The sequence below is a fragment of the Plasmopara halstedii genome, assembly GCF_900000015.1.
Source record: "Plasmopara halstedii genome assembly, contig: Scaffold_2956, whole genome shotgun sequence".
Taxonomy (NCBI): domain Eukaryota; phylum Oomycota; class Peronosporomycetes; order Peronosporales; family Peronosporaceae; genus Plasmopara; species Plasmopara halstedii.
In genome coordinates, this window is record NW_020189861.1 from 133,106 (window position 1) to 143,137 (window position 10,032).

The following is a 10,032-nucleotide window of genomic DNA, read 5'->3' on the forward strand; positions in this document are numbered from 1 at the left end:
ACTGAGCAAATTACGATAAAAGGTGTTGGCTTCTGTGTTCTCAAGGTCACACTGAACCCACTGACTGAATTGAAGCGTTTTTGTACCAATGTTGGTTCCTCGTGATCGTGAGGCAATCGAAGACTTTGTTACAAAAACAATATCTTAACTTTCAGTTACTAAACAATTGCTTCAAAAAATATTTATCCATCTTTCTAATACTATACGTGTAATAGCTGAACTTCAAGGTAGTAAAAGGTCAGAAATTCACGGAAATTGTGCGTTTTTCGTAGGATATTGTAATACAAATTGACGCACGATAACGTTTCAATACATGAACTTTAGTTCTGGCTTTCTGGAATTTCGAACATCAGGTTTCTTAGACGATCAGAACGTGTCGCTTACCGCACATTGCAAACTGATAAATTTTATGACTCATGTGTTGATTATACTTGTGTTGTCGATCGAGACTCGAGAGAACTCGAACGACCACACGACAATTCAGTGAATTGCAATTCGTTCGTAGTGCGATATTTGGTTCTACATGTATGCGGCCCTAGTTATTGTTCATGCACCCATCGCGCTGTATTGGGACAAGACTTTTACAACACGCAGTGCAATTACGATTCCTCTGAATGATCAAGAAAATCAAGGTCATAATATTAATTAACTTGCCTTCTTACGGAAAGCTTACTTAATCCTACATTTTCAGGGGCGCCGCTTAAATGTTGGCGACTGATAAGTCACTGAAGGGGTAAAGAGTCTGTGTTATGGACTAATAAACTAGGAACCTAAGATATGGTATACGTACACATTGCAATTGTATATAGGACATACAGAGGCTAGAAGTATAAAATAGTATTATTTACGATTTCTGAGTGACTACTACCCAAAATTATAATAATCATCAAGGATTCATTATTTAGATGACGAATCATACAAATTGTGGTATCAGCTTTGACTAGCTAAATTCGACGTCCTAGAACGGCTTTGAATCAGTCCTTGTGTGTTTAAGGCGGGATTAACGACTCAACGCTTTCCCTGTACACCCTTGGTTGCACTTATTGCTTCAAGTCTAGATTAGACTGTATCCTCTGTGAGGATGATGTATGTTATGTTCCCGTCCTCGAGATATCAGATCACTATTGACAAGCTCCTATCTTAGTTGGTCTGAGGTGGTAGCAAAATTGACGGTTCGAGGCCCAAAGAGATAGGACGATACATCAGTGATACACTTACAGAAACGTCTCAACCTGACTACTTTGGAAGCACTATCGGCTCCCCTGTAGAGCACTGAAGAGTGGGATCGCTTCATTGTGCGTCAGGCCGTTGAGGACAGGACTATTTTCATCATATATATCGAGAATCGCTATGCTTAGTCAGAATTGAAGCGTGTCGTTAAATTTCTCTTAATCACCCGTTGACGACAACGACAATTAAAGTATATATCCGAGAGGTAAGAGCTCCAAAGCTGGGAAGCTGGCTAGAAAACCGGCTGACTTACCTCCAAAATTGGTTTCGGTTACCGTCTTCGTGGATTATCAATGTATAGACGCGCTTCGCAACGATATCTTTCGTGCTCACCCAGCTTCTCTCAGAGAAGCGGTGAGTTTCGCATTGAGGAAGACCACAACTTTCAATCTGCAAGGGTCGGCGCAGGAGGTGATAATTATTCAAAATCACCAAAAGAGATGCACATAAGCCAGACTGACACGAAAGGATAAGTCTCTTAGTTTTTGGGCAGCGTCGCGGTAGACGCCGGCTAAATGTTTTGTGAGCCAATCATTTTCGCCTGCATGTCTCTTCTTTCTGGGTTTAGATGTGCAAAGGGTAAAGTAAAGTCCAGTAGGCTGAATGTGGCCTGCCGGATAAGGATTGAGTTGTGTTGAACCCCTAAAGGTGAGCTTAACAGCTCCCATCCCTGACTGAGCGATTGACTTCAAGAGAGACGAGCTCATAGCAACTATTTTATTGTTTTTTTTCACCCTCCCGGCTTTTGGTAGGTATGGAAAGTCCCAAAACCCTCGAAAGTGTCGTGCGGTTTTTGTGCGACACGCGATTGTTGAGTAATTTCTTAGAACGCCTCTCCTTTTTAGGAGTCGAATAAGCCATGTCAACCGCGTGCTGTAGGGTTTTATTCATTGCACTCTAACCCCGCTCGACCCGGCCCGGGGATCGAACCCTGGGCCTGCCGGTTCTGAAGTGAACAGCATTTCACTGCACCACAGCGATTGTTGAGAACAATGAAAATGAGCGAGATATTGAAAATACTAAGTACAAATACCGCGTCTGTGTGTCTGGCAACGGGGACACTTGTTTCAACGTGAAAAGACATTTTTAATCTTTCAGTAATGTTGAGGAATTTGGCTGCATAAAACGCCGTATAGTCTCCAACATCGGTTTAAAATACAATCTTTTTAAAATTATATTTAAAAATCACTGATCATCTGAAATCGGTTCGGCTCAGTTCTCTCATATTGAGCTTCGGTAAGTTAAGTAATCATCTCTGCAATAGAGCAGAAGGAAATCCGTTACGTGCAGTAAGCAATTACAGCTTTGATATGAGATGTTCCGAATATTAAGCAATCCAATTGTGGAAAGCTCTGAACATAGGTCGTAAAGAGGTAGCGTCTGTAAGCTGCAGCCTTCAGATAAGACGTGAAATAACAACCGAGTGCCGCGGTACGAAGATCATGGAAGGGCGCTAGCAACCGCGTATCGATGTATCCATTTCAAATCCAAGATGAATATTTTGGCTTTGAGCTGGGTACTTAGAACTTACTCCCCGCGCGGTGATTATGTTTCGCAGTCTCCAAGAAAAATATCTGTGGAGATAGGCGACTGTTAGTCGCGAGCAGAAGAGTAGGCTTTGATGCTCAGGGATGATCTATCCTGTCACGGTGTCATGATTTCACCTGGTAATCCACATTCTACGGCACGGAGTGTTGAAGCTTCGTTGGCAAGCGGGATAACTCAAATGTGGAAGGAGTGACTGGAAAAGCTCTAACGCTGTAATTTTTGTGTAACAAGTTTGTCTTTGGTAACAAAAAAAATCTAGCATGCTTAATCATGGACCATGGCCTGCGGGCAAATCCCGTAAGGATCAAGCCCATTCCTGACTAGCCAGTGCCTCTGTTTTGAAAGAATTAAAGGTAATGATTTGGTCAGGCCAGCTACTTCACAGATATTGTGCATATTTTGCCGACACGACATGATCCTTACTAATCTCGTTTAAAAGGATGTCAAATTGTGCTATAACGCGATAAAAGAGCATTTTAAATTTTGTGCAGAAATTTCATGTGTGCTTGATTTAGGCTCGTTTGAATTCGGATATTTCATTTCGTCTGAGATGTTTCAGCTCTTCCAATACACCGCGCATTATTTTGTCCAAGGGACATTATTGGAATGTGTATGCATGCCATAATATTGTAGGTACCCCTCAACCCTCTTACTCACTAAAAATTAAACATACTGGACTCAAAAAAAAAATCTTTATAACTCATTTAAAAACATCAAACGCCTCAGGGACACCCACTACGCTTAGAGCTCTTAGCTTTCGCTTCCATTTCACAGTGCATGCTCTTGCGAGCATTACAGGCTCCAGGAGTCTGGTTCCTTATGTGCTCATTTCGCTCGGGGAGCAACTGCAAAAAGGCGCGGCCTTTAGATCAAGATTTGAGAGCTATACTGGAAGAGGGTGTGGTTCACAATGGTCCCCCAAACACTACACACATGTGTTAGAAGAAGCAGGGCAGTCCCGACTTGGAGGGAATAAGAAGCGACTATAGACCTTACCGTTACATTAGCAACTGTTATTGGTTCCAAGCTATATGCAAAACACCACAAGTTTCTTGAAGATTTTACTGATCCGAACTTGGCTTCTGATTCAAAAAATCGTGGGTTTACCGAGGTTAAGAAATCAGCTTGAATTTATACAAGATCTTAGGTGTAAGGAGCTTGAACTTTGAACGACATTAACTTTAACCTTCGTGGAAAGTATCCAGTGGAAATGACTGGTGTACACCGCCCATTTCAAAACAAAGAGAAACGTCGGTCTCGTCACTAGTACAGATCCACAAGTAGAAACCAGCATTCTGTACCCCCCAGAATGTTTGTGACTTCATATGAGATGCCACGTATGTATTTGTGAACACCATACTGTAATCTCATTGTACAAAGGCGTATCCATTTACTTTTTAAATGCATTGCGGTAATTACATTTATGCACCTTCATGTGGAGGCTAGTGTAGCCCATTACATCATGTCATCCGTGAAGTCAAAAATATTTTGAAACTCTTGCAGACTTTTTGAGGTAGTTCACATTCCTATTAACAATGAAGTGGTCAAGTGAACAAGCCAATGTCAAAGAACGGTTCCAGAGCGCATTGACAACTCCTTCATTCTCAATTGAAATCCGGACACGAGTATCTACATGCAACTTTTTTTTTTCGTTGGTGTCGGATCAGCAATCGTAGTTATCCAACCTGGACCATTGCGGCTGAACTAAACTCTTGTCAGACATTTATTCGCTTGGAGAACGAGAACAAGATGGAGCGTCTGCCTCGCCAAGTCTGCGCTTGAACGGATCTTAATCACGACATGGTACAATCAAGCTCTGGTCGTTGTAGTGTTGCCTCTAGCAGCTCTACAAGCAATTCTCGTTGTTGCGGGGATATGAGGCTCTAGGGTCTGACGAAGTTCCCACTTGTCCGAGGATTATGATTAGCTATGCCACCAAACTCTGTATGAGCGCTGATGACTCAAATATTTTTTTACGATGACCAGTCTATCGATCCTCGTAATCGACAATCGTCTCAACTACCCAACGACGCCCTTTGTAAAAGTATCAATGAGGAGGTGGGGTTGAACTTGAAAACGATTCAGCGACTCGGAAAGTAGAGGAGCGCTCATCGAGGGCAAATCGAGGCGTTGCCGCAACATTTCTCGACGCTTGAAGATTGCTGGAAGAGCATTTTAAATTTTGTTGCGGGAAACCCGATGTTCTGACTGATGGTTCCGCCAGATTCATGATGAACTTGTTCGTTCCAGGAGGGATAACAAGTCTCGAGAGTTGGCCCATGGCGCTCTGTTGAAAAGGCAGGCTCTGCTCTCGAGGTACTCCGTTCAATAGAGGAGCAAACATTTGATGTCCTTTAACGTATATACATTGAGAAGAATCTCTAGGGTTAAGATTTAGCTGCTCTTTGTGGACTAATGGAGAGCCTTCAAGATCAGCTCGATCATCTACGAAAAATATTGTAGGTTCGGCAGATCCAATCGATGATACAGCTCGCATAAAGTATACGATGTAGGCGCATGCGTGTAGAGATGGCAAATGTTTACGCATCACTATCGCATTTTTACACCTTGAGCGGTCTAATGAATCTCAGCGAAGGCTTACTGCTCCCCAAGTTGGACACTGTATGTTCAGGCATATTTGTCGTACGAATTAGTTAATTATCATTGACCTGATATAACTTCATGTTCTTTTTCTTTTCCTATCTGTTTCTTCTGGGCTTTTACAACTTCGTTTCGAATATACCGCACAACAGATTGTCTCTTCACAATGAAGAAATCGACGTGCTGTGTCTCACGACTTGTGATGTCGTCTAAAGGTTGCATTCAGTCAGAATTTGCTTTCAACTGTGTGACAGCATTGAAAGTGTAGTTGTGGATCCGTACCATAGTTCGCGCTATGGCAAATCTCACAAGTCTTCACATACTTGCGCATCCACTTATACATGTGTGGTCAGTAGGGATCCTGGAAAGACTGGAAGCGTTTTCTCACGTCCAAGATGGCCACTCGAATAGATCATATGAAAGACGATGACGCAACGATGACGCAAACCTTCATCATCAGGATCAACGGCTCTTGCTGCAGCGGGGCTGCCGTAGCTTTTCCGTTTAGAGGGAGCTTGGGTAAGGTATGTGACCTTCGTTCTATACTTAGAACAGTACGAGTGTAGCAGATCGCAATTCACTAACTTCAAAAGTAATCACAACCTTAAGCCAAGGCTAATTAAATTTTTCGTTAAAAGCTTAAATTGTATTCTCGGCTTTATTTGCGGCAAAGCCACCTATATCCAAATGTATAAGTTTTCCTGTATATATAGTAGAACCTAATTAAATGTATAAGTACTGGTAGTTCAGCCACGTGCTGACTTCTTTTTAAGTGTACCCACACCATCTTGTGTAAACCACACCATTTTGTGATCACGGCATCTTGTGCGACCCACATACTTCATACGAGGGCACATGAAACCCGTTACACTCTCCCATATCAAGATTTTATATACCTTCAGCTCACATTCAGCTGTCGCCTCAAACGAAACGCAATTGTCTAAGACATCATCATCACCAGGACCTTCTCCACGATTTCTCTGCTCATTGAGCCCTGTGTCGAGGATACGGAAGACACATAGCATCGCTGGTTTTGAAAACGCCACGTGGGCAGAGCTCTTCTTTGTCTCCTGCACGCGTTGCAACTTCGGACAGCATCTCCGAGGCTAAAATTGAAGCGCGGTCTAAGATCTCGGTAACCGACAACCGCGCAGTGAGTGGACGGCGACAGGGTCGCACGGCCAAGACCACAGGCGCGATTGATACTAGGATGGGAAGAAGAAGGTTGGGTGCTCCAGCGCGCAACGTGAGCCCTGCTCAAACCTTGTAAACGCCGTGTCAATTTCCCGAACTTTCTAATTCCAGGGGAAGTGGTGTCATTACCAATGACCTCGACGAGGCACAAAATCAGCAGTTGGATGCTGTCCGCTGGGCGGATTCCATGGGCGCGCATCCACGGTCGGTCCTTGACATTCGTGTGGAAAACGGCTTCCGCTCGGCCGATCCCGCTACAGAAGCAAAGGACGCGATCACTCGATCGTTGATCGTCTACGTGATCGAGCCCCCGTCCACTACACAAGCTGAGCTTGACGAACGAAAAGCTCTCCGAGCTCGCTTCTTGGTGCCTCGAGAAATCCTGGTGGATACGAACCGCGCTCAACTCCATGCCGAACGAGGAGGCGCTCCTGAACCCGCGATGCGGACGATTCTTGTGGTGATTGCCCCAGGTAAAACTGATGCAGATGACGAAGAGTTCTTTGAGCGATGGGGTTAGCGGCATCGGAGACTTTCCTCGCTGTCTAACTTACAGCGGAGCCGCAAGGAGGTGGGCTTGTGTTTGGAACGCTATCTTAGGTTTGAATTTACCAAATGCTAGGCGCGTCACCGGCTTCCTTTTGTGGTCTCTCACACGGGTGAGTTGACCGCAGCAGCTCACGATGACGCGGAACATAATGATCCCTTTGATCCAAAGCGTCCACGACGTCTGGGAAGTCGCACTGCAAACTCCCACGAGTTTTCAAGTCGCGGTATTCCCGCCACTTCACAAGATACGAAGTCTGACCCTGGTAGTGACCTCGACCAACAAAACGTTCCACATGATAGTTCACCACACCATTCTCGTCGAGAAGAGTCGGCGGCGGGCAATGACGACTGGGTCGATAACCGTCCGGTGACACGCGATGGTCTTCGAGCTCTTGAGGACGAGGTTCCTCGCGATCGAAAACTCCGCTGAGGATCATGTTGGGGTCGCATACCGCTGCGAGAAGACCTAGACAGCTTAAAGTACGTTGTGCACCGACTGCCTTACGTTGAAGACTATCGTGCTCTGTCGTAGCGGTTCCTGGCCGATGAGCAAACGAATGCATCGCTTCATGCGAAGGTGGAGCGTTTGGCCCCGTTGGAGATGGAGATTGTTGCAGTGCGTGCTCAAAGTAGTTGTTGTTTTAACACCAGGGGGACCGAGCGCTTTTGAGTGCCGCTCTGGTGTCAACGCTTCCGCTTTTACTTGCCATGGATCCCGGTACGGTTGGAGCAAGCCCACTTCAAACATTGGGTGGGTGCGCATCCCTCCCTAAACGCAAAGGCCTCGCGGCCACAGCCTTGAAGGTCCGATAAACCGTGGACGGAGCTACTCTTATAAGCAGCAAAAGTCGCATGGGTAGGAATATTTTTAAGTAAAACCAGTTCTCGGACCTCAAAGTTTTTAACATTTTCTCTACCTCTTCCGTCTGCATATCTTGTGGTGAGCCATTGCATCGCTAATGTATCGTAATACACTCAGGATGGTAGACAGAAAGCAAACTGTGAGAGGGCTGGCATCAAATAGCCCTTCCCCCACTAAGCCCTGAAACAAGGGGTGGCGGTGTTAGCGGGACGCGAGGATGAATGAGCCCGTTCACGTTGACCGTTGTGTAGCCGGCAGTCGTTTGCACTGCATTTTTCAAAGTAAACTTTACAAGTGACAGCATGGCGCTCCAGCGCCTTGGATTGCAAGGCAAAGAACGTCCATGACGACACAATTCACGCGCTGAGTCTGGCCATCGGTCTGTGGATAGTCCGCTGTTGACATAGTCAACTTGGTGCCCAGCAGAGACAATTGACTCCGGAAGTCCATGCTGGCTCAAGACTCGATCCACAAACAGTGTCGCTGTGCCGACACCGTCGATGGTGTCCAATACCGCCGCAAGATGAGCCATATTGCTCAAACGGTCGACAAAGACAACCACACCCGTGTTCCCCATCGAGTCCTTTGGCAGGTCAAACACAAAGCCCATACTCATAGACTGTCAACACCCGTAGAATACCAGAAAAACTGACCAGCGGCGCCGCCGCATTCGGAGAGGGTTCCCCCTTTGACATATCTCACTCGTGCGGACATTGGTACATATACGTTTGTTCAGCTTGGGCTACCAGTAGTGGCAACTTACAGAGCTGTGGGTCTTCTCAAGACCAATATGACCACTGAGTGGGGTGTTGTGGGCGTTATAGCGAATACAATAGTTCAAGTTCTCAGCGTGAGGAACCACAGTTTGTGGCGTATTTGTCGTGTCGTGGCTATAAAACAGCAATCCATTATTCAGAGAATTTCGGTGCAACCGTGCACACAATCGCGACGACAATTTCTTGTCCGTGTCTCCAAACTCCTTGCCCCCGAGAGCACGTAGCAGCGCTACTTACAAATCATCACCCGCATACGCGGCGAGGATCAAATCTGCCACGGACGACGTCACTGTCGTGACATGAGCAAGCTCATAATCTGGTTGTCGTGACAACGCATCAACCAAAGCATTCTGCGTTCCTGGCTTATATTTCACCTTGAAGTTATATTCGGCGAAGAAGAGCCACCTGGCCATCCTCTGCAAGAGGTGAGGCGACTGAGTTGCATCGTGTAGTGACGCATTATTTGTGTAAATCACGAACGGCTTGGGGCCCAACAGGTGCACCCTAAATCTGACAAGTGCATACATTATCGCATGTAATTCCTTGTCACGGACTGGTTAATTCCTCTCTGCAGCCTGGTGCTGGCGAGATTCGAACGCGTGCACCTGATCTCGCCCCTTAGCGTCTGCTTGTCGCGATGGCACAGAAGTGTCCCAGACGACATTAGAAGTACGATCAGGGTCTGGTAACGCCAGAATTGGTGCGTGAAGGAGATAGACTGTCTTTGAACCCGTTAAAAGCCTCCCGATGCTTGGTGTCCAAATACCATTCCGCATCCTACAAAAGGGGATTCGACAATGGCGTGCCTTTTCCGCATCTTGTGCAAGTAGTTGGCGAGGCCATTCAACTTTCGCAATTTCTTTTGGTTCTTTAAACCGGCCAGTTCACAATGGCCTTGACCTTAGTAGAGTCCGCTCGAAGCACCCTACGAAGGGGATTTCCTCGGTGCCAACGGTGCACTTGTCTGCATTAACATACAGCTTATTCTTGCGCATGCACTCCGTACCACTCTAAAATGGACGATATGGTTTTCCTCATCCGTCCTCCCGTGCTTTGCACAATTGTGAACGAAAATGTCGTCAAAGTATGTTGGTACATACGCCCGATGGGGCCTGAACATCTGCCAAACGACGATTTAATGTAGCTGGTGTATTTGACAGCCCTCGGGGTATCATAAGTCACTCTTAGAGCACACCACTCAGAGTACTCACTGTTGTCAGCGGAATATCACTCGCTCTCATGAGCAATTGGTAATACCCATCGACCAAATCG